General features: G+C 42.4%; 1 protein-coding gene across 4 annotated transcripts in view; it reads right to left on the minus strand.

Annotated features, from left to right (window-relative positions):
- The window catches only part of SMARCA2 (SWI/SNF related, matrix associated, actin dependent regulator of chromatin, subfamily a, member 2), a 163,084-nt gene extending 152,343 nt beyond the window's left edge, over positions 1–10,741 (minus strand). For 2 of the 4 annotated variants that reach the window (XM_064490247.1, XM_064490244.1), the window contains exon 1: positions 10,604–10,741. The gene's annotated coding sequence lies outside the window, so the exon portion shown is untranslated. Of the gene's footprint in view, positions 1–8,257; positions 8,533–8,847; positions 8,997–10,603 lie in introns of those variants that run through there. The other 2 variants (XM_064490246.1, XM_064490245.1) reach the window with 2 other exon arrangements.
- Between the last annotated feature and the right edge of the window lie 14,711 nt (positions 10,742–25,452).

Raw genomic sequence — 25,452 nt, forward strand, 5'->3', positions numbered from 1 at the left:
TTGGCTTCCTCTGGCCTTGGCATCAGGGCATCTCAAGGCTCCCTGCATCTGCCTATCCATCACAGCATCTCCCGGATCCCTGCAATTTTGCCTGTAGCGGGTGCTTATCCGTGAACCTCCAGGGCAGGAGGTCAAGGCTCCAAGTCCAGTATTGGCCAACTCAGCTTCCCCCTCACCCTCCCTTCTGGCATCCTTATGAATCTCGACTACTTTCTTTCTATTTCAAAGCACCAAGGAAGTGATGCGGATGGCGGGCAGGCAGGGTGAGGGTAGGGGCAGGCACAGGAGGGAGCAGGGAGAGGAGATGACTTGAATAACCTTGCTAGGGCAGGAGTGCTAGGTCTCTCCACAAGACAACACTCAAAATCTATTTTTATTTTGTGTTCGGGGGTGGGAGAGTTTTACGCTGCCACCAATAAGGATGACCTGCTCCATAATTACATGGCCAAGATAATGAAGAAAACATGTCTGTGTGGGGGCAGGTAAAGCATGCAGAGCACCCCCTACACTGACATTGCCAGGCCCCCCTCCTCCCCCTAACGCTTCCCTCTACCTCAGACCAGCACTCCCTGAGGGCCAGGCCACTGTGCTCTTAGCCAAGAATTTTTCAGCAGTACACCCTGTCTTCTTTCATCCTGGCCTTGCCTTTACAACTGGGGGGGAGGGGGGTGCTTTTTAAAAATAAAAGTCGTTGGAGCTTTGCACAACTCCAACCACCATAGACATCTTCTCCCAGCCCAAATCTCCTTCCCCTCCCCTTGGCTCAAAGCCCCGGCACCCCCATCTGCATATTAAAAGGAGCTCAACTTCATGGAATTTTAAGGGTCACCAGTCCAACCATGACAACCAGGACAAAACGTACACCTTACTGTCTTACTCCAATCAACTGAAATGACAAAGACCCCTACACTTGGAGTCATACTTAAGTACACCCATGTGTGCTTCAGGATAATTTTAGTGACCAGACTTGAGGACACATTTTGTCACGTCCTCATTTAAAAGATGAGGGCGGGAAAGGGCCACATAGCTTGCCCAAAGTCACATCTGTAAGTAGAACTTCTCTCTTGACTGCCTGTTGGCCGAATACTGAGTCACTGCACCATCAGGCAAGCCAGGCCACCTGCCAGCGTGGAGCGCTGTCACTCAGGCTGAGCAAGGGTGCACAGGAGTGGAAAGTGGAGGCTGTAGGAACAAAGAAGGAAACGATGGGAGGTTTTGGAAGGATTAGGATTTGGCTGTGATCAGATGTTAATTTACGAAGGGACAGAGAAGCAGAGAAAAGCACTCAAGAGAATATGAGGTGGAGACAGTGCTATGAATTAAAGAGGCTGATGATGTTTCATCAGAGGTCCGGAGGCCCCGTTTAACTCATCTCTTCCCGACTGTCCTGGCTACCCACTGGGCACAAGGCATGTAGGATGTACAAAAATAACCAGAGGGCTTACCCCAGGGCTCTGCGAGTCTGATGGGGAAACAGGACTTAACCCTAAATAGCAGTGAGAGAAAAAAATACATGCAAGACCAGAAGGGGTATCACCAAAGTGTCCACTGCAATCACGGGGCAGGAGAGATGACGGACAGTTTCTAGGAGGGTGGAGGCAAGAGAAGGGAGTCAGGGAGGCTTCATGGAGAAGGGGACATTTTGGCTAGGCCTTGAAGTAAAAATATATAATAAATAAATATTTCCTAGAAACTTTTGCTTTCTAGTCCCAGAAAGAGTTTGGGGGAAGCCCAAGCACCTTGACTAGACAACACCTCTGAAAGACCTCTTCACCAAATGTAATCAGAAAGGACAGGGAAAGGCATTTCCTCACTGTATCGCCAGCAGATCTTTATCTCTGCTGGATTTACAGAAAGACTTGGGGTACGAGTCAAAGGTGGAATATTAGAAATAAAAGTTAAGTCCAGTTCGCATCCTTAAGAATAATTCCGTCTTTCTAAAGTTTTCTGTCTGTTATGGAGAATGGTAAGGCTCAGGAGATAATTAAGATAAGAGTTCTTTTTATGTCTGTTTGCTGACTCAGATCGTCTCCCCTGACCTGAAGGGTTTCTTGTTTTCTATGCAGCTGCTCTCTATAAATGAATTGATAATTCCCCCACAAGAAGTAGCAACATTTCTAGAACTGGAACACAGGCACCGCTGTTCTGTTCTCCATGGGGGAGCAGAGTATCAGTGAGAACAGTAATGAAGATAAAAGAAAGAAATCTACCAGAAGTTTCTTTTTAAGAAGGCAACTACATAAGTTTAAAAAGCTAAAGATCTAATTGTTCTCAGAAACAATAATTAGTACATATATGAAAACTAAAAAAAAGTGCAGTGTACTGTATATATGTATTTACATGCAATATAATGTGTATGTGCAGTCGAACTGTAATAATTCTACATAATAAAACTGGAAAAGAAGAAAAAAAAAGTAGCAGCCAAGGTTGTCGGGATAGCTGGTAAAACACTGCCAAAGGCCTCGTGCTTCTTGGTCTGAGACGCGCAACTTTAAACAGTGCACAATGATTTTTGCCACAGATAAAAACCACACGGGGCTTAACGTTAACATTCTTGTGGCTGGCCCGAAACTCTAGAAAAGCGTGGAAAACAGTTTTCTCATCGCTGTTCCTGCCCGTTTACCATTCAAAGTCGCGTATGTTTTAAAAAGTGGTTGGATGAAAAGTCTGCTCTGTTTGCTGGGCTTCTGTGAACTCTGCATCATTTATTAGTCAAGGAAACAAATTAGGATTCGAGCTGCTGCCCTCACTTGAAATAAACCACCTTAGGACCCTCCTTGCCCAGAGTCTGACCTGGCAGGGGCTCCGAGGCAGCTCCGTGCAGGACAAGAGAGAACGACAGACCTGCAGCCCCGTGACCCCAGGCACTGCCTAAACAGGAACCTGACTCTTAACACTGTCATCCTGTGCATATCACGAGTTGCCTTCGTAGAAGAGTCCACCTGTGATGCAACTTGATGACCTCTTCGGTGAGGACAGCCCATGTTTTCCACAAAGGAAAAATTCTTTTTAAAAAGGTAAAACCCAGAGTACGAAAAGCCCCTCAACATAAAAGCACTGCGACAGAGCATCCCTCTCACCCAGGACCCGTGTTTGCTGGGCGTTACAAAGGTAATCGCCGATAATTATCACTTCTGAAACTCAGCTGAACCCAGACTGTCAGACGACTGGTCAAAACCAAACCAAACAAACGAAACCAACAAACATTAGTTGCAGAGCAGGACACCCTGAAATGTAGCATCTCATGTGTATTTACATACACACCCACCCTTCCTAGGTTCTGTTAGGCCCCTCTGCAAGGCAGCTGCATTCGGGATGCTGATAAGAATCAACAATAACCACTTCCTTCTCTGTCCACTAAGATCATTTTATTTAGACATTAAACACGTAAGAGTCTGGGGGGGAGGGTGGTAGCTCAGTGGCCGAGTGTGTGCTTAGCGTGCCCAAGGTCCGGGGTTCAATCCCCAGTACCTCCGTTAAAAAAAAAAAAAAAGTAAACATGTCAAAGTCTGAAAAACATACTTTAAAAACTTTTTCTGGTTGAGATGGCACATGTTGTCTTAGCAGTAGAACTCGACCATTATATGCTGAACAAGCCCGAGTTATGTGACAGACCAGCTTTAATATGCCCCAATATCCTCGACATTCACAGCAGCAACAAAAATTTGAGACTGAACCCTGCAAGTTCACTGCAATTAAAATGAATAATGCCAATTTATAATGTTAATATGCCATTAAAAAATAAATCACCACGTAGTTTATTTGACCCCTGAATTTCAAGTTCCTCTTTCACAAAACAGGCATAATAGCAGCTACAACCTCAATTTTGATATGAAGCAAATAAAATATTACACATGAAAACACCTTGTGAGCTCTTGTATAAAAGTGTACATTACAGCAAGGATCCCTCTGAAGGCTTCAATCCCCACCCTGGACTTGAATTCATAATCTGCTGGATGAATCTAACATACTTTTTGTTCACAAATTCTCTTGCTCTAAACTTCTGAGAGATAAGCCTCCAACACACATTGGATAAAATATTCATGCTTTGGCCTAGAAAGCAAGTCTTTCTACCTTCTCCAACTCTATCTTTTGAAAATTCTTCCCAATTGGAACCTCTTGCCCTGGGCAACCAGGTCAAAATGGGTACACTGGTCTTCTCACTGCTTCTTATAAGCTCCGTCCCTGTGATCTCAGGACTTTCTTGTGATCTCAGATGATCAGCACCCCCACCCCACCCCATCCCTGGACTCCTCCAGTCACAATCCTATCCCATCTCCAAGACCTTATTTACCCCACGCACCAGGAGAGCTCACCCTGCTCTCTCCCTGTAACACATGGTCTGTGCAGTTAACATTTGCTATTCAGACATGTTCAGGCACATTCTTTAAAACACATAAATTCTCAATTGCAGATCATTCATTTTTTCCAGAATTACAGACTTCACTGAATAGCATTTCAGTACACGTTGGAATACAGCACAAGAGCAAACTGCAAAAGAGTTGCAAATATTTGCCAAGATATTACATGCTTCCTCATGGACATTCAAAATCCAGGTTCAATGATTTAACTCCCAGCAGGACAGAAAAAACTGGACTCTATAACATCACATAGGTAAAGAAATATACAGTCAAGCTAAATAAGAAAACACAATCCTAACACAAACTGATACAGACTGTTAGCCTGTAAAACAGCATATCCCAATCGTTTTTGGTCAGGGATTTTTTTGTTTTCTATTTTTAAGTAATTTTAATTTCCAAATTCTGAATTCAGTTTTTTTTTAAAACTGAAGGAGTTATATTGAACGGTTTTTAAACTTCAAATTTATCTCAACTTCTATGAATTCCAGTTATCAATTTACAAAAAGGGTCAGTCCATATTTAAATAGGTCAGTTTCTAAAAAGTTTCTAAAATATTAGTGCTTGCATAGAAATAGGTGATATATTGGATGAAGACTGAAGCTTATAAACCTAAAACTACACAGAATACTGTGGTATTTTTAAAAGTTTAAAATCATATAGGCATATTCCCTAATCTGAAAGTCTTGTATCTAATAAAACACCACAATTCACGAGGCTTCAGTTATATAATAATTATGAAGTCCAGAAGGGCACAACTTATGTCAATATTTCAGGCAAAAATCCTGTGTTTCATATTTAAAGCATCATCTCAAATGAGGAAATTAATTAGTTATTCTCTCATAATTAAAATTAAATGACTTTTTATCCAACAGTCAAAAGATTCGGCTATTTACCTCCTGAATTTCATCAGCTGTATTCTGTTTTGTGAAAGTATCTTTGACTGTATCTTTAAAACTTGTAATACTTAAAATCTCAGATCTCTCTAAACACTTTCAGGGAAGAGTGCTATATTAACGTAAGAAAAAAAACTAATAACAAACAGTAATAAAGTTGTAAGATTTTTCAAACCCAGGTTGAAAGATCCCATTTAACTTGGTGATAAATATCTTAGGCAAATAAATATGCTATCTTTCATAATGACTCTGGCAGAACTAAGTTTCAGACTCCTATATTCCCAGCTAAATGTAAAGCCATGACTTTCTATGTAGAAAAAAATAAACACCCCAGGCCTTCCTAAAATACTCTGCCACATAATTTACCACCATCTGTATTTTCTATCCCCAAGTACTTATAGAATGATCCATGACTTTATTAACCAGCTAGAGTAAAGTTCCATAAACAAACTCTTCCAACAACGACAAAAAATTCAGCATCCTCTGTTGTTCCCAATCTACAGAACACATTTAAGGAAAAGGAGCAATTGATATGATAGTTTTTCATAGAAAACAGTGGTAAGAAAAAAAATCAGATGTAGCGCCCCAAAATGGCATTTTACATTAGGGAAATTTTCTCATCTGTTCACCAGAAATACTGCAGAAGAGAAATGTGACTCATTTACATAGTTTAAGGCCACTCGTGTTAAGCAACATACTGTCCATGACTTCTCTTAAATCATCTTGACCAGAAACAGTGAGAATCAAAGCTGCCAGTGGCTAAATGGGGCTCTAAGAACCCCGTCTCAGTGTGCCAGTGCTGAGAAACACTCCTCAGCATTGTACTTGTGATAATTCAGTTGTTCTCAAGGCACCGTGTCAAGATGTCATATGTGGTGATTTATTATTTCTCTGGAGTATCAAAAAGCTGCTGACCTAGGAGAGTTTGACAAAGGCCTTGTTTACAAAGGAAGACTCCCAAGAGGAAAAAAAAAAAAATGAAAACACCGGAGGGAGACATCACTTTTATAATATATCAAACTCTTCTCTTTTACCGTCTTGTTCTAACATATAAAAGCCTTTTAAAATGAAATGTCAAAATAGTACCATAATAGAAGAGGTATCATAATTATCTTCTAGAAAAACATGGGATAAGCTGTTATGCTAGTCAACTTACCTTAAACTCAATCAAAGAAAAAAGTTTTAAATAATCATTTGCTCAAGCATTACTTTCTGGTTATATCTTCAGAAATATTTTAAACAGAATCCAAACATTAACAGTATAACAGGAGTGGAGGCACTTTTTCTTCTTCTTCCTCTTTTTTTTTTTTTATTTTTGGTCAATTCCAAGCCTCAGGTGTTAGTCAAAGCACTTTTTAAGAAATTTGACAAGAAATGCTCAAAAACCACTTTTAAAAAATGAACAAAAGAGAAGATCTAAAGCTGCTTTGAACACACTCTCGCGGTGAGTATTTTCTGTGAAACACCACAGTGCAGCCATTCCCGAAGCTGGGATGTAACTGAAGTTGCTCAGGAGAGAAAGAAGCTGTGTTGAAGGAACCGCCCCCTCACCTCTGCCCTTGAATTCTTCAAGGGTTCTGATATCCCCCAACTCCTAATTTATTTTATAATGTTCTTCACCAAGATGGCTTCTCTCTTTCAAGTCCCCCAACAAGGTAGATGGGCAGCTGTCTACAGGTTTGGTTTTTTGCTTCAGGCCACGTCAGTAACTATCTTTTGTCCTTACAGGTATCTCCAAAACCCCTCTTTCCAGTAGCAAACAATCGAGTTGTCAGGGAGCTTTAAAAAGTCCAGGAGAATAAAAGGGCAATTAGATTCCTAAAGGAGAAAGTGTGTCTTCATTTGCATAACAATGCATCCACTGGGATTCAAACCTGCCACACCTCTCAACACTTTGACCAGAGTGCTAGAAGAAGCTAGAAGCCAGGTACGTCTAGTGTTGGCAAACAAACCTGAGGTTGTGGTCCCCCAATAACTGGTGGAAAATATGACTGAAACAACATTTGCATGTGCATATGTCAGTATACACACACACAGAACATTGGACATGGCTTTTATCTTAGAGCTCTCAGAGGTTTCTGAGCCTTACTTAGATTTTTAGAGAGGAATTTTCTTCCACTCAGCATGCAAGCAACAATCTTTCTGTTCCTACAAGCATTCTTTTCCTACAAGCCGGGCACAGCCGGTGTAAATTAAAAAGTCCTTTAGAAATGGAAGTTGAAATTTTCTGCTACTGGTAACGCGTGGACGTTAGAAATAACTACTCAATGCAGTAGGCAAACGCGTATCCTTAATGCCTTCTTTATGCGCCAACATCACTCATAGTTAGGAACACAGCCTATATAATAACCAGGAGATAAGGATGACACATCTCCTTAAAATACTAGCCCAGGTTGCCTTGCTTTTTCAAAACCACCGACCTCCATCAGGTTAAGGAGGAGGTAAAAACGAGGCGACAACCTTGCAAAACTCTCCCCAAAGTTATATAAACAAAGGAGGGGAGAAGCCCAGTATGGGCTTTGCACTCATGTGCTACTAAAATTACATAACACCCGCTGCAGACATTAAAGGAATGGGTTCTGCACAACACCCTACTTCCATCGACTCCCAAGCCTGTCTCCTGCTCTTAAAAAATCCAAACGCCTGGCAAGACCAAGTGGACGACTCTGAATATTTATTTTACTGCTGGAGTAAATCCTGCGAGAGCATGAGGCACGTTTAGGCCCTAAGTTTGAATGTGCAACAACCCCAGGGAGCAGCGACTCCACTCTCCGGACCCGGAGGAGAAAGAACTGACAAGGGACAGCAGCCAGTAAGGCCTTCTTCTTCCCCTCACCGTGCCTCCCGCTGGAAAGTTTTCCACGCGATCGATCGGAGGGCCGGGAGCCGGTTTCCCTCGCCTGCCTGACTTAGCAGGAAAGGCAAGCCGGGAGACCGGAGGGGGCCGGCAAGGAAAGAGCTGGAAAGCTCCGCACACGGCGGGCAGCGGCGAAGGCTCCTTACCTGGGGGACGCGGAACAAAAAGAGGCGCGGGGCTCGCCGAGCCTGCAGTGCCGGCGCGGCCGGCGGCTCGGAGCGTGTCTCCCGGCCGGAGCCCTAGGCCGGCGCCGGAGCCCGCGGCCCGGCCCCCGCCGCCGCTGCCGCTTCCTCCTTCGCGCGCGTCATGTCACGGCGATCAAACATGTCTGTGTGCGCTTCGCTGCTGTGACTTCCTGATTCTCTGCCGCTCGCGCGCGCACACTCACAGCCACACGCACACGCCACCCACCCCACCCCCCGCCACCAAACCTCGCCTTGTCCTCCCGGGGCTCCTCGGGCAGGAGCGGCTGCCCGTGCCGCTGCTCCCGACGCGCTGGCCCCTGAGCGCACCACACACACACACACACACACACACACACACTCAGGCGCAGACACACTCGCGCCGGCCCCGAGGGCGCGGAGACGCAAGCCGCGGGAGCTCGCTGCCCTCCTCCCACCCTACCTCCCTACTTAGCCTCCCTGCCAAACTTTTTTTTCCTGCCTGATTCACGTTCAACTTCTCTCCGCCCCCCCCAACCCCACCCCCCGAGCAGTCCGGCCAGCCCCGCGCTCACCAGGATCTGCTGCAAACTGCAACCCGGATAAAAATAATAATGCAATCCAGGCGGCGGAGGCGGGGGCAAGCGTGCAGACACTGGCAGGAGGCGATTTCCCCGCGTGTACCGGAAACCGGCCGGAGTGCCTGAACCCCAGCGAGGGTGTCCCCCTAGAGCCCGCACTGCTGCGCCCCGCCCCGTGCGGGTCAACTGCGCCCAGGCTGCGAGGCCTGGTGCGGGGCACCCGTGGAGCCCCGCTCCGTGTGCTCCCGCAGACGGAGGGCGACTAGGGGCTGGCGCGCCGGACTGGTTATTTGGGGAAGTGCATCGCGACACCTTTGCAGATGGCATGGCCGTGTTTTGCAACGCAAACGGGAGGAGGGAAGACGGCCAGATGGAGGGGGAGAGCAGAGGAAGGGGTAAACCAGGTTGGGATGGGAATAAAGCAAACTCGTAAGCAGGGAGCGAAAAGGAAGGGGTGCGTGTCATCGTTGGGAGGAGGCTCCCACCCCGTCTCCCCGCCTCCCGCCCTCCTCCCCCCATTCCCTCCCCCCTGCAGCCCTTCCCCTTCTCCGGCGAACGACACTGCCGCTGCCCGGGTGCGCGCGGGTCCTGTTTGTGACAGTCAGGCAGAGAGGATTATCCGGATCATGGCCTCCTCGGCCCGCAGCCACGGTGGCTCTCCCGGGCCCCAGCATGCCCCTACCACCCGGACGATCCCGGGCGACCCACGCCTGCGGTTTCCGCGGCTCAAGCTCGGGAAAGACGCAAAGCAAAAGAAAACAAACACGGGAAGGGGGAGGGCAGGGTAACTGAGCCCCGCGGGGCATCTTCTTAGGGGCCTCCTCCCTCCCTCCCAGCAGTGCGGCCGGGGCCGGGCACCCCGAACTTCAACACCCGAGAACGTGCTGCCGCCAGGTACCAGGGGCAGGGACGTCCGCAGTGCCCTGAGGGCAGCACCCCCGGCAGCCCTTTTGCTTAAAGGCCTGCCAACGGGTCGGCGTCCCCATCCCCGCCCGAGGGAACGCGTAAAGTGGAGGTGACACCTCCGCCATCCCGCACGCACCGGCCCGGCGGAGGTGGCTGCCGCCGCCTCGGCGCGCCAGCTCTGGCTTCTCCCGCCGCGATCCTCTCGCGTCTCCGCAGCCCGAGCCCTTTAAACAAGTCTCCGGGAAGCGGGTGGCAGCCGCGTTCGTTGGCTCCCCGCCGCCAGCTCCGGCTCCTCTCCCTCTCCCTTTCCAACTCTTCCGGGGAGGACTGATTGGGAAAAACTGTCGCGTTTCCATCCTCTTCTCCGGTCCTTCTGCCTCTCCCCGCCCACCCCCCAACCCAGCTTTTAAGGGGATGAGGGGATTGCAACCTTGCCGAGGTGTGTGTTGCAACCTTGAGTTGGCAGCACATCGCGAACTGCCTACCTAGGGTCAAAGCTGTGGTTTGTTGGGATTTTCCTCCCCTTGCCTCCTTGAAGTAGTAATTATTACTGTTATTATTAGAACAGCAAGGTACGGTTGAAACTTTCCCGTTTCTTCCACCGCCGCCCGGGAGCTGTCGTTAGAGCATTCCACCTGAGGCCCGAGGGGAGGAGGCGGGCTTTTTTTTTTGTGGCGGTTGGCCCGCCTGTTTGTTTTGGTCTTGGTGCATGCACAATAAATAATAATTAGGATGATAATGAATAATCCCCGGCGAAGGCGGCGCGGTGGGGTTTGTGCGGTGGCTGCAGGCGGGAGGCCCGAGGGAGGGGAAAGAGGAGAAAGGAGTTGTAAGTTATATTTACCTTGCTCGCGAGGAGTGTGCTGGCTGAATCTCTTCCCTCTCTGAGTCACCCAGAGTACAGAAACAGAGGGAGAGAGGACTAGATTATGAATATGACTTCATTGATGACAGCCATCCCCTCCTCTTCCTAAACTCCGGCTCCGCCCCGTGTCCCACCCTCGCCGCCTCCACGGGCGCCGGAAGACGCGCCGCAGTTGGCCCCGCGCGCCGCTCCTCCCTGACCGCCCGGGCGCGGGTTGGAGGGACGTGCCTGTCACTCGCTCTGCTCAGCGACTCCGGGAGCTCGTGGCGGGGGGTGGGGGGAGGCGAGGGGAGGCGGGGGCAGTGTGCAAGAATGTGGATCGAGACAGCTCTACTGTATGCGTGGATTCGTGTGTGTCTGCAAGGCGCCAGCTCTCAGGCAGCGTTTGTGCCTGGAGCAGAGAAACTGCGCAGGACGCAGAAAGCCGCAAGCCCTTGATGGAGTTGGGCGCCCGTTATCCCTCCCTGGCAGTCTTCTTCCAGGGGCGCTGCCAGTCTCCTCCCGGGAGGCTGGGAAGCGGAGGCAAAGCGGGGCGGGTGGGGGAGGCAGTCGTAGTAATAGCGCGTAGTAGTTTGGGGGTATGTGGAGAAGGTGCTGGAATTTAACTGTGCCTCCGCCTGCCAGAGCGAGCCTGCAGAGGGAAAGGGAGGGGACAAGGGGAGGGCTCCGAGTGGCACCAAAGCTGTTTGTGGCACGGGTGTTGACCACGAAAAAAAACAGGCTTCAGTGTGCCGCCCGAAACTTTTTCTCCTCCCCCCCCGCCACCCCCAAGGCTGTAATTATAAATCTGTTCCCTTTTTCCCCCGTAAAAAAAGGAAGGCGGGCACAAAGAACATTCCTGCCAAATCTGTCTCTTTTATAAAGGACTGTAAGCTTCCAAATGCCAATGAGGGGAAAACAGCTGAGAGGCAGAACGCCTTATAAGTAAATAAACCCGCCCTAACCCCTCTGTTTACTTTGTGGACCAGACACAGCACTTTAACCTTCCCTCACCTGTCATCGTGGAGTAAAATAGATACAAAAATAGGGGAAAACCACCTCGTGGGGGCGGGGCAGGCGGGATAGGGGACAGCTGAAGCCTGGAATCTGCTTTTGATTTAAAAAGGGGAATAAATCTTTTACTCTATCCTGTCCGTAGTCTCATCTTTCCCATACCATATTTAAGACCAGTTAATGCTACAAACAGTAGACTGCTGGCACTTGGTTTTGAGACCCCTTGTTCCAATTTTCCTTGAAATACAGCACTTTGGCTGGACGAATAGGTCAGTGTTTGCTGAGACAATTTTATTTTTAGTTTTACGAAGTGTGAAAGAATGTTAGGAGATTTTAAATCAGGGGCCTATTATTTTAGACTCAGATTAATGTAGGTGCTTGACTCAACAATTAAAACTGTTCCTATATGGTAGTATTATGAAAAGTATGATTTATCCCTTATTTTGTAATGTAATGGCTTAAATTAGTCATTCAAAGTGCACTGTGACTTTGGTTGAGGATCCCCCCCCCCAGAGTAAAATCCTATTTTAAGATCATTTTACTGTTGCAAAATTAACTCTGAGCAGCCTGGTCTGAAATACAGTTCTAGGATGCTTAAAACTATGCACCAGATAAGTTGAAGACCAGAAGCTGTGGAAGGAACACGGCTGCAATGTGCTGCATGTGGTCAAGTGGCAAGAACTGTTTATGTTCCTGGTCCATTGCTGGTGAAAGGAATTTGCAAGGGTACCACTGTCAGGTAGCTCTGCGTGTCAAGGATCATGCATCCTATAATTTTCTAAGGTTTTGCTACATGCCTGTTACCCTGAGCTTCATAATTTTCTGTCTATCCCAAAGTGAGCCTCAAGACAACAAAAGATAACACGTCTAAAAGAAATAGAATATAGTATGCCCTGAAGAAGCTATTGTAAGAACTTGTTCTTCTGCCCGAGGATATGCCAGTATAACTATTAACTAGGCAAGAAATCATAAACAAAATTAGCAATGTGGTAAAAGTATAACTTCCAACTGCCTAATAAATTGCAACTTATAATAATACAGCCAGATAATCTTGCCATCTACAAAAAGGCTTTAACCTAATAGTGATGTTTAATACATTACATAATATAAGGTTTTAATTTGGAGTGGGGGGAGCTAACCTGTTTCCCTGGCATGCCAATTTCACATGCCAATTTTCAGAAGTTGAGGATTTCATCTCTACTCCTTTGTGAATAAGTGCCGTTTATCCTTCTAAGATTCCACATTCATAAGCCATGCCAAATTTCAAAAAGAGAACAATCATCTTAGTGACCCACTGGAGGAAGAGACTGGCCATTCCTTCTGCATTTTGTCAGACAGAAAGTAAAGAAGAAAACACTGCCTTTGTTACATGTGTATATTCTTCAGTTCATATAAAATTTTGACACAGTACTTGGAGGAACTGGTATCCACACATTGTATGTACAACTATGGTAATGGAAAAATAAAATCCATCCCTGGGAGCAGAGATTAAATACAGATACTGCATCTCCTTTTCCCTCCACATTGGTCTGAGAAAGTACCACCTTCTCCCTTCAGGTCTTTCCTCTGAAGATCCATCTTGTTTCTAGCTTGCACTGCACCAAGTAGGAACTTTATCAAATAAGATCTATGCTCAGGAGAAATGAAAAGGCAATGCCAATCACTCAGTACAAGGAGGCTGCACAACACAGGGCATGAGTTTCATCTCCGAGGTAAAGCAAAATTTAACAATTGATACTAAGGAGAACACTGCTGGGGTTCTTTTGTTTTGCAGAAAATCAGAGAAAAGCAAATAGTTGGAGGCTAAAAGGACTCTAGGAGGCTGCACAGGATACTATGTTCACATGAAGCTTTTCCTTTTGGACTCTGATGAGTCATAATGTGTTCTGTGAACTTGCTTTTCTCTTTCTAGTTTGGCATCAAGGGATAGAAGTCACTTTTTCATGTCTGTATGGCCACATTCACTTGTGATGTAAGTCTGCCATGATTGGCGTTCTGTACAGAGAAGAGACTGGGTTTGAAAAGTGATACCTAGCTACAATACCTTCATAAAGGAGAATTCCACGCACAAAGTCAGGAAGCTTCTAGTTTCCCCAGGCAAACTGTTAATGCTGGCTGAAATGTGGCCTAGCTTTGAACAGGAGCAAGTAAGACCATTTAGGGAATGAGTACTTCATCTACAGTAATGGAAGCTAAACTTTGACAAAGTGAATCAGCTGACGTTTAATTTAGTGAAGAGTTTAGAATTAGCAAGTAAATTTATTACTGAAATAAACACTCCCCTCTCTCCTTTTCTTCTAATCAACAGTCTCAATAAATTTAGCTTCTCCACAACCATTCCTCCAAAATTCCACCCCACTTTGTGATCATACCCCTCTCTAGCTTTAAAGCTTTTGTTTATTCCCAGTCCGTTCTATGATAAATTTCAGACTTCTTAGCATGTCATCCATGCTTGATAACAAGCATGTCATCACAACTGTGCACAGATAGATCTCTGCCAGCCATGTTGACCTCCCCCAAATGCTTGAGCTCAGGAAAGCTGGTTTAACTGCTGGCTCCTAAGGGGCCATATTGGACACATTACTTTCCTCTCCATAAGATGCAGGTGCCCAGTCCACATCCTCCAAAACTCGGCTACAGCCCACGTACCTGCCAGTGGCCCTCCTTGCCCTCTCTGCCCTCCCCAGGCAAAGGAAACCACTTGTCTTCCTCTGCTTCCATAGCAACCCGTGTGCACCTCCATTACAGCACTTATTACTCTGATGCAATTTTTGTTGGTATCCTCCACTAGATGGCTAGTGCCTGGAGGGTGCAGAATAAGTTCAATTCATCTTTGAAACCTCAGCAATTAGCTGGATGCCTAACACATTATATGTTGTTTAAACGAAAAAAAAAACACACTTCATTGAATGAAAGGATGAGAGATATATATTAAGATTATCCGACATAGAGAATTTAGCCGGTCTTAGCTATTAGCAACTATGCTAATGAACAAAATTGCTAAGTGCTCAGAATCTTTATGTTATTTTCAAGCTGAAAAAACTGATATGTTTTTGGTTTGTGTTTTGTTTTGGGGCAGGTAGGCAGGAGATGAGGAGAAGCTACAGCTCTTGCTGTCATACAAAGAGCAGTGAGAGGAGGTTTTGTTTGGTTTTTAAATTAGGCTAGGAATAACATGAGTATATACATGGCAATTGTGTAATAGAGTAGTAATAATTATAAGAGCAGCTCCCTTTTAGTTCTCCTTTAAATCATATGTCAGTGTCTGTGCAGAGAACTTTACACATGCCATTTAATCCATTTAACCCTATGGGATATGTGGTATCATCCCCATTTTACAGATAAAGAGACTGAGAGGAACAGACATTGCCTGAAGTTTACAGTTTACACAGATTATGTTTTCTGGCTTTCACCAATCAACCCTCATATTTGAAAAACAAGTGGCCTAAAAAGATCCCTTCAAAGAAATGAAAAATGGAGATAAATCCGATAATGCAAGCACAGGTGAAAATCAAGATCAGATCTGCCACTTTAACCTCTTAGAGTTCTTTGCCAGCCATACTGATGAGTGAAAGCAACGTTGGTCTAATTAGATCGGGCAAGAAACAGGTCAAAAACATTCAGTTACCCAAGACTATTTCAAGGAAATCTGAATATATGTTAACCATCCATAATGATGAATTCAGACCTGAGCTTATATTTTGCCTTGAGATATTAGTGAGTGACAGTATGACAGCATCATGATTGCCAAGATACTTACATTTTTTCTATTATCTCACTCATTCTGTTATAACTTCTATTCTGTGTATTTTATAATGCACTTGATGTATTAATACTGAATACATGTATTATGAATAAATATACATAAATCATGCTCTAGCTATTCTTCTCCTTCCACCCCTTCTTTAACTGCAAGAGGACTGTGATCAGACAACCTGAAGATGACTAAATGATGAAGTCAGAATTTTTAACCCTGCTTGACAAAACTCAGACTCAGACTGATCTACACTGCTCATGTGAAGACTGCCCAGTGATCTATCATCAACACATGGTTCTAGCCCATAATGGGGTAGGGGGAGGGTAGAATACAAATGATCTTTGGAGCACTTGAGAATCCTTTGAACCTATGATCAAAATTTCGTGTTCATGCTAATGTGCGCTTTCTGTGGAGAAAGCCCACATACCTCATCAGATTCTCAAAGGGGCTAAGAATTATTGACATAGAGGAATCAGCGGTGTCAATGATCTAAGATACTTTCCTGATAAGAAATTAAACTGTTTCATAACTTTTATAAAGCTAAGAGTGTACATGTCCAAACATGTCTAACCTTAAAATAATTTTTTATAGAATTCAGTTATTTCTCTAGATAGTTCCTAACTGACCAAAGGTAGGATAATTTCATTCTGAAAGATTTTCTCAGTAATACTCCATTTTATATTATTGACTAGATAACGAAGGATTTTATCCATGTTATCGTCAGCATGTCTTTGGGGCTCTGACACATCTTTGAGCAGGTGTACACTAGAAATCAGAACGTGAATTCAGGGTCTAAAATTTTGTTATTGTCATAAATTGTTCAAATATTTTAACTTTCGTTTGGCAGGCCATTATACTTACTGCCCTTTGATTGGTACTGTTTCTCTGAGTGATAATGTATTTCTGTACCAAGGTGACACAGTAGCTCATTTTGAAGCTTCTCAACCAAATGCCATGGCAGCGGAATATGCTGTATGCATCTCACATGCTGTTTTATTAGGTTTTATTGCAGCCTTTTACTTTTGGACCACCTTCAGCCACTACCAGAATTATCTTTTCACTTACCATTCGCTGCCTTTTATTTGTGTGCAACCGTTTTCCAGCTTGACTTGCATTACATCACCCGACAGATTCTTTATTCAAGTTCAGTACACAGAAGCACAATCTGCTGTTGTCTTATTTCAGTCATTTCTCTATACTTGAAGTTCTATATAAATTCAAGAGATTAGAAAATAAGCCAGGAACATATCAAAACTGAAATAACCACTAAAATTACCTTCTATGACTCTTTAAAGAATTTGAGATAAATAATCTGCTTTGGGAGAAAAAAAAAAGTCAGTCTCTGCAGGTAAGGATAAAAATAGATCCTATAACAATATTGCTTTATTTTAGTTTTCAGTGGTATTACCAGCCAGAAAGTGATGAAAATATAAAACAAGTATAAAAAGTTTGGGGAAAGGGTTGTAAGCGTCTAGATTCTGCATGGGATAAGGTTTAATGCTGGGCAGACAGCTTTTATCTTCCCTTAGATAAACTCAGCTGAACAGTCACTGACATCAGTGAGTGCTGAGCATAAAGGGAACACTCACATTTGGTCTGGAATTGTGCGTATTCAATTGCTTTATCTTATCAGAGACAATGAGATATCTGTTGGAATTTTACTATTGTGAAGACTATTAGTGGCCCTTTGGTAACAGACTTTCCTTAAATATGGGGGGAAATAAGGGATTTGCTGATAAAAGAACATCGTAACATATGAATTTTTTGTTTGTTTAATACTTAGGACTCGGGTTGGGGAAATGTCTGAATCTTAAAGAAAAACTGTCACCACACTTTACCTATATTTTGTTGAACTACTTAAGAAACTACTTAAGAAATATATCCACCTATCAGGGGCATTTGTCTTTTTTTTTTTTAATTGAAGTACAGTCAGTTACAATGTATCAGTTTCTGGTGTACAACATAATGTCCCAGTCCTGCATATACATAAATATATTCACTTTCATTAAAGGTTATTGTAAGATATTGAATATAGTTCCCTGTGCTGTACAGAAGAAATTTGTTGGGTTTTTTAAAATCTATTTTTATATATAGTGGTAACACTTGCAAATCTCAGACTTCCAAATGTATCCTTTCCTGCTCCCATTCCCCCAGTAACCATAAGGTTGTTTATTATGTCTGTGAGTCTGTTTCTGTTTTGTACATGAGTTCATTAATGTCCTCTTTCTTTCTTTTTTAGATTCCACATATGAGTGATATCATATGGTATTTTTCTATCTCTTTCTGGCTTATTTCACTTAGAATGACAATCTCCAGGTCCATTCATGTTACTGTAAATGGCATTATTTTATTCTTTTTTATGGCTGAGTAGTATTCCATTGCATAAATATACCACAGCTTCTTTATCCAGTCATCTGTTGATGGACATTTAGGTTGCTTCCAGGTCTTGGCTATTGTATGTATGTATGTATGTATATGTGTGTGTGTGTGTGTGTGTGTGTGTGTGTGTGTGTGTGTGTGTGTGTGTGTGTGTGTGTGTGTGTAGTGCTCCTATGAACATTGAGGTATACATATCTTTTTGAATTAGAGTTTCCTCTGGATATTTGCCCAGGAGTGGGATTGCTGGATCATATGATAAGTCTATTTTTAGTCTTTTGAGGGATCGCCATACTGTTTTCCATAATGGCTGCTCCAAACTACATTCCCACCAACAGTATAGGATGGTTCCCTTTCCTCCACACCTCTCCAGCATTTATCATTTGTGGACTTTTGAAGGATGGCCATTCTGACTGGTGTGAGGTGAGGTGATACCTCATTGTACTTTTGATTTGCATTTCTCTGATACACAGCTACATTGAGCATTTTTCCGTGTGTCTATTGGCCAGTTGTATGTCTTCATTGGAGAATTGCTTGTTTAGGTCTTCTGCCCATTTTTGGATTGGGTTGTTTGTTTTTTTGTTATTAAGTTGCATGAGCTGTTTATATATTCTGGAAATTAAACTTTTGTCAGTCGCATCATTTGCAAATATTTTCTCCTATTCCGGAGATTGTTGTTTTGTTTTGCTTATGGTTTCCTTTGCTGTGCAAAAGCTTATAGGGGTATTTGTCTTTAAGTGATAACTCAACTTTATGGTGTGATTTATTTACAGATGTTAATGACCATAATCACCATTATCTGATATTCTGCAGTTTCCATGGCCACTATCAATGTTTATTATTTTCCCAAGAATGTAAGACCAGAATGCTGAGCTATTATTTCTAATGCTAACATAATACGTTATTATTTTTCAATTGAGGAGAATAATTAGTGGAAGCATAATCTAATGATCTAGATAATAACAATTAATTAATATCAATTAATTAATATAAGTCATTAGATAATGACTATTCTTTCCAACAGCCTACAAATGCTAGTATCACAGACTATATACCAATGTCTTACTTTGAATGCTAGCACTACAACTTCTTATAATAGTTCCTGGTTTAAAAAAATACATACCAATCTCAGAACCTCTGGTTCCATGCACAAAGGCAGCATAATATATTAGAACACATGATTGAATGGCCTGCTCATGGCCACCCACCAAGATTAGAATCTTGCTCTTCTCACTCCCAGTCAGCGTAACTTCTACCATACCACGCTGTTTCCCTTTAAAAAAAAAAAAAGGCTTCAAGTTCATGTTCTTCAGCTCAGGAATAGCCATCAAAGCCCAAATGAGGAAGTGGGTCCAGCACTATCCACTGCATGCTGTCAAATTTATTTTTATAGACTGAGGCTTTCAAACTGTTTTAACAACTACCCTCAGTATGAAATGCATTATACATCATGACCCAATATACACATAATTAGGTACATAGTGAATTGTATCAGTCAGGGTCCAACTAGGAAAACAGAGGAGTTTAATTGAGGAAATTGGTACCCAAGTGATAGAAGAGCTGAGAAGTGATATAAGGGATCAAGAGTAGCCACAATAAGAAGTCACTATTACCCCTAAATTAGGGGAATCAAGGGATGAGGCTGAATTAACACAGCCCAGAGACCAGGGTCTCCAAGTACAGTCTGAAACCATCATGGTTTTCAGCTGGAACCACAGTGGAGTTAGAGTTGTTGCTAGAGATGCAGCCAGAGACAGAAAGAGAAGGGAGAATACCCTGACTTCACCATCCCTCCTGCCCTCCAGCTGTCCTGTCTCTTGTCCTCCTTGGGCTGACTGAAGCTGACACAGGAGCCTGGGCAGTGCAGCCCCCTGGGGACGGCCCCCACTTGCCTTACAGAACTGTGACGGAGAGTGAGAAACGGATCTGAGGGCCAAGAGACACAGAAACTGAAACAAAGCTTCTTAGAACAGTACTTAACCTGTTCTGAGAGCAACATCATCTGAAGTTAATGTTTTCTCTTCTATCTCTTTTTTATGTTGCACACACCCCATGAAGACTCATAATTCACCATGAGTTGGAAAACACTCTTTGGATCATTTGGGGATACACATCTCAGGAACTTTCTGCCCTCACCTAAATATTCTCCTTTAAGGTCAGTTTATTAAAACATGGGGTCTCATGATCATTAAGGATATATTATATGAATCTTAGTAAAATAAAAATTTCCACCAAGCTCCCATATTAGACCATCATTTTTGGTACATGGATATCAAGTACATAGTGATGGATGACAATGAAATAAATCTATCTCAGCTCTTATTTTTCTGCATATAATCAGCAAATAGGTGGATATTATAAATATTTATCAATTCCTTTTTTTCCTGCATGGCCATCATAATATAGCAATAACAGTTACAATTTTATAACAGAATCATTCTTTGTTAAGTCATTTATACAAAGATATTGGTAGTACCAGGGTTAGTATGTGTGAGTATAGCCAAAAAACTACAGAAAGATATTAAAGATAAAATTTAACCAATATTTAAAGCCAGTTAACAGCATACAAATATATCTAACATTGCATGTGCAACAGTTTTAGACTTTGAAAATCTAGTGAAGTGGGCACATATCCTAATTCAATTTAATAACAAGGAAATTTTTGTCCATGATTATATTTTCATGTATCAGGCCATATATTATGTTAACAACAAAATATAATTTCCTACCCTGGTAAAATTTGCTAGTAAGACTTCCAGGGTCCAAGATTTTAGAAGATTCATAATGGATTTGTTGGTTATTGTCAAGGGTATAGTATCTGGCCTATGCTAATTTCACAGGGTACCTGTGAAAACAAGGCAAAGCTATTTAGAAACTATTTCCATCTATGAATAAATCTATTAACATAAACATTGAAAGATAAAATCAGTTGAGCAATTTATAATCTAAACACCTGCTCAGGTAGGACTGGAAATTGAATGTGTAACATTAAACTTGTAATCAGTGTTCTACTGGATGACTACAACTTTCTTCTCTCCTAAACAACATTCACCCTGCCCCCCGCTCTAAGAAAAAAATTCCCACTGTAGTGATAGATTCATCACCAGCCTTTAAAAGCAGTGGCATATATGTTATCTGATAAAATTTTGCTAATACGAAATAGGAAAGCTACTTGGAGCAGCCAAGTAACACTGAGTGACGTAAGCATCAGAATTTGCCCATTTAGACAATTTATATATTGAGAAAATGTGGAAAAGAAGTATGAGGAAAGAGCACTGAAGTTGTTTCAATATCAGTTTTGAAAATCCGTAACAAATGATGGCAAGGCTCAGCAACACCAGGAGGTAGGCTGGCCACCACTTAGGAGGAACTTGGGTGCATAACTTCCCTCCAACATGAGCTCCTCTTCTTCAGGTGAGACTCTGACCTGGACAAATCATGTGACCTTGACTTGTGAGCACCCTCCCTTTTTTTTTGAATGTCTTCAATATACTTTATTTACTTATTTATATTGAAGTATAGTCTGTTTACAGTGTGTTAACTTCTAATGTACAGCACAGTGATTCAGATACATATATATATATATATATATATATTCCTTTTCATATTCTTTTTCATTATAGGCTATTACAAGGTATGGAATATAGTTCCCTGTGCTATACAGAAGACTTGTGAGCCATTTTAATTTCACTTATAAAAATGGAGGGATTTGTGCCAAATAATCTTTAAGGGTCCTTCCATCTTAAATTCTCCGTCTCAGTTTCCTTACCTGTAAATTGGGATAATATAATAATGGCACTCAATACAAGGCATTGCTAGAGAATTATAAACAGACAGCTGATGCCATGTACATATGATGTTAACACAGAGGAAAACACTCAATAATGTAGCTGCTATTATTGCTATTATTTTTCTCAGCTCCATCAGTCCAAGAACTTAGAAACAATGGCTTTTCCACACCCTAATTTTTTTCTAATTGTTAGAAGAGGTCAACTCCTTTATAAACTACTAACTTGCATTAGTCTCTTTGTCCTAACAGGTCTTAATACTCTTCCTTCTCAGGTAACTGATGCTCTGTCCTGCCCATAAACTTCATTCCTCATCCTTTTCTGCACCTTCTTGCTCTGTCCTTTTTGCGTTGAACTCTTTCCAAATTCTCAGCCACTCTTGTGGCTCACAAAACGGTGTCAACTGTTGACCACTCCCCAAAATTTCGGTCCTGTATCTCCAGCTGCCCCAACGCCACCCACATTTAAATGGTTTTCCTTTATCTTACTAAGTCTAAAGCCTAAGACATCATTTTATCTAAAATTATTGTCCCCTTCAAGCACCTCTTTTCTGTCAGTATTTTTTAAATTTAATGCATTTTTTTGTAATGACAAACGATGACCATGCACCAAAAATTTGATTAAAGGAAAACAAATCCAGACTTCCTCTAGCCGGACCCAATCACTTAGAATTTACTTGTAGTTCTTCCTAGTCTTTCCTAATGTATATGTTTTTGTACCATTGTAATCACAGTCTGTGCTTCTAATTGTATCTTGCTTACGTGTTGTATTAGTCCATAAGGATTTTCCATGTTGAAAAAGCTTTTGTAATAGGTTATTGTTTGACTGTTAACTCTGTTTCCAGTCATTCTCTCCACCAGTTCATTCTTCACACCTGGCTGTCTTGAACCTTATTCATAGCACTACCTTACCCATCTTCTGTGTGCTCAAGAACCTTGGGTGATTCCTCATTGTTCAAAAAACGAAGTCCAGGCTCCTTAGTCAAGTTCAAAGGCCCCTCCTCAAACAGGAATCCATCCTTTCCAGCCTCATCTTCTATCACAGACCCTTTCCTTAGGCCAAATGGTAACACATTATTCAACACACAAAAGTAACTTCCCCAGCGCCTTCCTTCGCACCGTTCTTCTGCCTATGATACCCACTTTCCCTTTGATGCTTCTTTGGCTCCAATGCTATTTCTTACCCCAGAAAGCCTTCTCCAGCTGACGCACCCATTGTAGTTACTCTCATCTCTCTTTTTAACAATTTCTACTTCTGACATGAGCCACGTGCTGGATAAGCTCTAGGACCATATCTTCTCCCTCTCTGTGTCCTCAGAGCTCAGCACAAAGGGCATGCTCAATAAATACTTATTAATGATGATGATGGTGAGACCCACTGTCAGCACAGCTGTTCTGCTTTCTACGATAATGAGGAATGCAGTGCAGAGGCACTAGGAGAAAATTCACTGTAGTCCTCCTTACATGCTGCCAGAAGTCAAAAGAGATTTACAGACGTTCTACTCCAGTTGCAAAGACATCATCAAAGTTTGGAAGGAACGAAGGAGGGCAGGAAGGAAGAAAGCAAGGAGATAATCGAGGATTATTTTGCATTTTCACATAATCTAGTTTATTTATGTTATAGCAGAGATAAATGTGAAATATTCTTAGATTGTAACATCCCTATTATAAAATGTCTTCAGACTCAGGCAGCATAAACAGTGGATAGTAGAAGATTCCAACTTAGAGCCCTAGGCTTTTTGTAAATCCAGCCAGTGCATTTTAGTCATACCACAAGCAGTTTGATGTGATGGTTAAAAGCTTGCGCTCTCAAGTGGTGCCGCCTAGCACACAATTTTGGCTCTACCAACTACTCGTTGCATGACCATGGAAAAGTTACCTAACTTTTCCTGGGCCCAGTTTTTCCATCCGTGAAAGAAGGACAATAGCAGTGGTATTCTAGAAAGCATTAACAATGCCCTTTCCCCCAAAGCCCTGATTTATAGTATATGTTGGTTTCCATGGTCTAAATATTCCCACAATAGCTGATTCCAAGCTGCTAACAGGCTCACTAGATTCCTGAAAATTTAACAGTGGACTCTTATAGGGTACCTCCTTACAGGGTTGTTGTGAAGATTAAATGAGTTAATACATAAAAGCACTTAGAACTGGCCCTGGCACATCCTATGCTTAGTTTGAGGAATATTAGCTGTTTTTATTATACCATTTTAGTTTGCCTTCTTCTCTGGAAATGGAGGATAGAAATAGCAAGTACTATTGAAAAAAGCCATTGCCTTGATTTTAGTTCATTTCAACCTCTTCCTAATCACATGTTTTATGTTCACTACTGCCAAGCAGCCCCATTGACTTATTTGAATTTCTTTCCTTTCCTTAATTCAGCTTTTTTTTTCTTTTTTTTTTTTTGAGCATTCTAAGAATCAGAGGACTGGCTAAAAGCCACATACCAGGAAAGAAAAGCATTATAAAAAGTAAGGATAATCCCAACTGAATAATTTCCCCCAAATAATCATTTTAAGAAAGGCTTAAATACTTATTCAAACAACTAGATATGAAATTTTATTTGGATATAATTACTTATTGCCCACTTTTGGGGAGAATATGAATTGTACTTCACCTAACCTATTTTCAAAATAATTTTATTCCCTGGTGTTCTTCCTGACACAAAATAAATAAGAATTTTTTATTAAAAAGAATCCCAAAATATATGACTCTGGACAGTAAGGCTTCCTGCTTTTTTATTTCTACCAGTATATCCAGGACTTCCACTTATAAATATCTGCTTACACATACTGTAATTTTCTGGGTGTTTCATCAGAACAACCACTCAGACAATAAATATTCGCTACCTATAGAAAACAGGGTGTTTTTGCTCTTGAAGCCCGGAGTTGGCCAGCTAACGATTCCGTTCATCAGCTGGAACCCCCAGAACCCAGCATTTTTCTCTGGAATGTCTCCCTTTCTTGCTCAGGTGTTTTGTCACCCTCCTCTTTTACAAATTCTGAATTCTTCAATTCCATCTCCCACTCAGGAAATGGTCTCTAATTTTCCTTTTGCAAATTTTATTCCCATTGCAGTCATTTTCTCCATTGCACCTTTCCTCCTGTTGCAATTAATTTGTTACTTCTTACCTGAGTGCCACACCTGAAGTCATCTTCGATTGTTAGGGAATCTTCAGATTATGAAGAGCTTCCTTTTGCTGTTGGAGGAACACTGAAGACAGTGAAACACTGAAGCTACAATCTCAGGTGAGTGCCTTCTTGAATTTTCCCTATTTAAAAAATGGAAATCTCTTCCAACCTTTTGCCTAGCATTTCTCCCCTTCCCCCCAGAACCTGGTAGCCACCCTTCTACTTTTGGTCCCTATGAATTGGACACTTCTTATTAAGTGGAATCAGAATATTTGTCTTTTTGTGAATGGCATATTTCACTTAGCATAACATCCTCAAGATTCATCCACGTTGAAGAAGCATTTGACAGGATTTCCTTCCTTTTCCAAGCCGAATAATATTCCATTGTACACACGTACCACCTTTTGTTTACCTGTTCATCCATTGATGGACACTTGGGTTACTTCTACTTTTTGGCTTCCAAATAATTCTTCTGTGAACATACATGTGCAAATGTCTGTTTCAGTCCCTGCTTTCAATTCTTTTAGTTCTATATCTAGAAGTGGAATTGTTGGACCATATGATGATTCTATTTCCAATTTTTTTTTTTTTAGGAACCACAGTACTGTTTTCCACTAATGTATATTTTCTTCTATACACTATTTTACATTCCCACCAACAGTGTACAAGAATCCCAATTTCTCCACATCATTGTTAGCCTTGTTAGTTTCTGGGTTTTTAATTTCTTAATAGTAGTTGGCCTATCTTCATTACAAGCATGTAGGTTACTAAACAGAAAGCTAAGAAT

This window comes from Camelus dromedarius, chromosome 10, assembly GCF_036321535.1.
Source record: "Camelus dromedarius isolate mCamDro1 chromosome 10, mCamDro1.pat, whole genome shotgun sequence".
NCBI lineage: Eukaryota > Metazoa > Chordata > Mammalia > Artiodactyla > Camelidae > Camelus > Camelus dromedarius.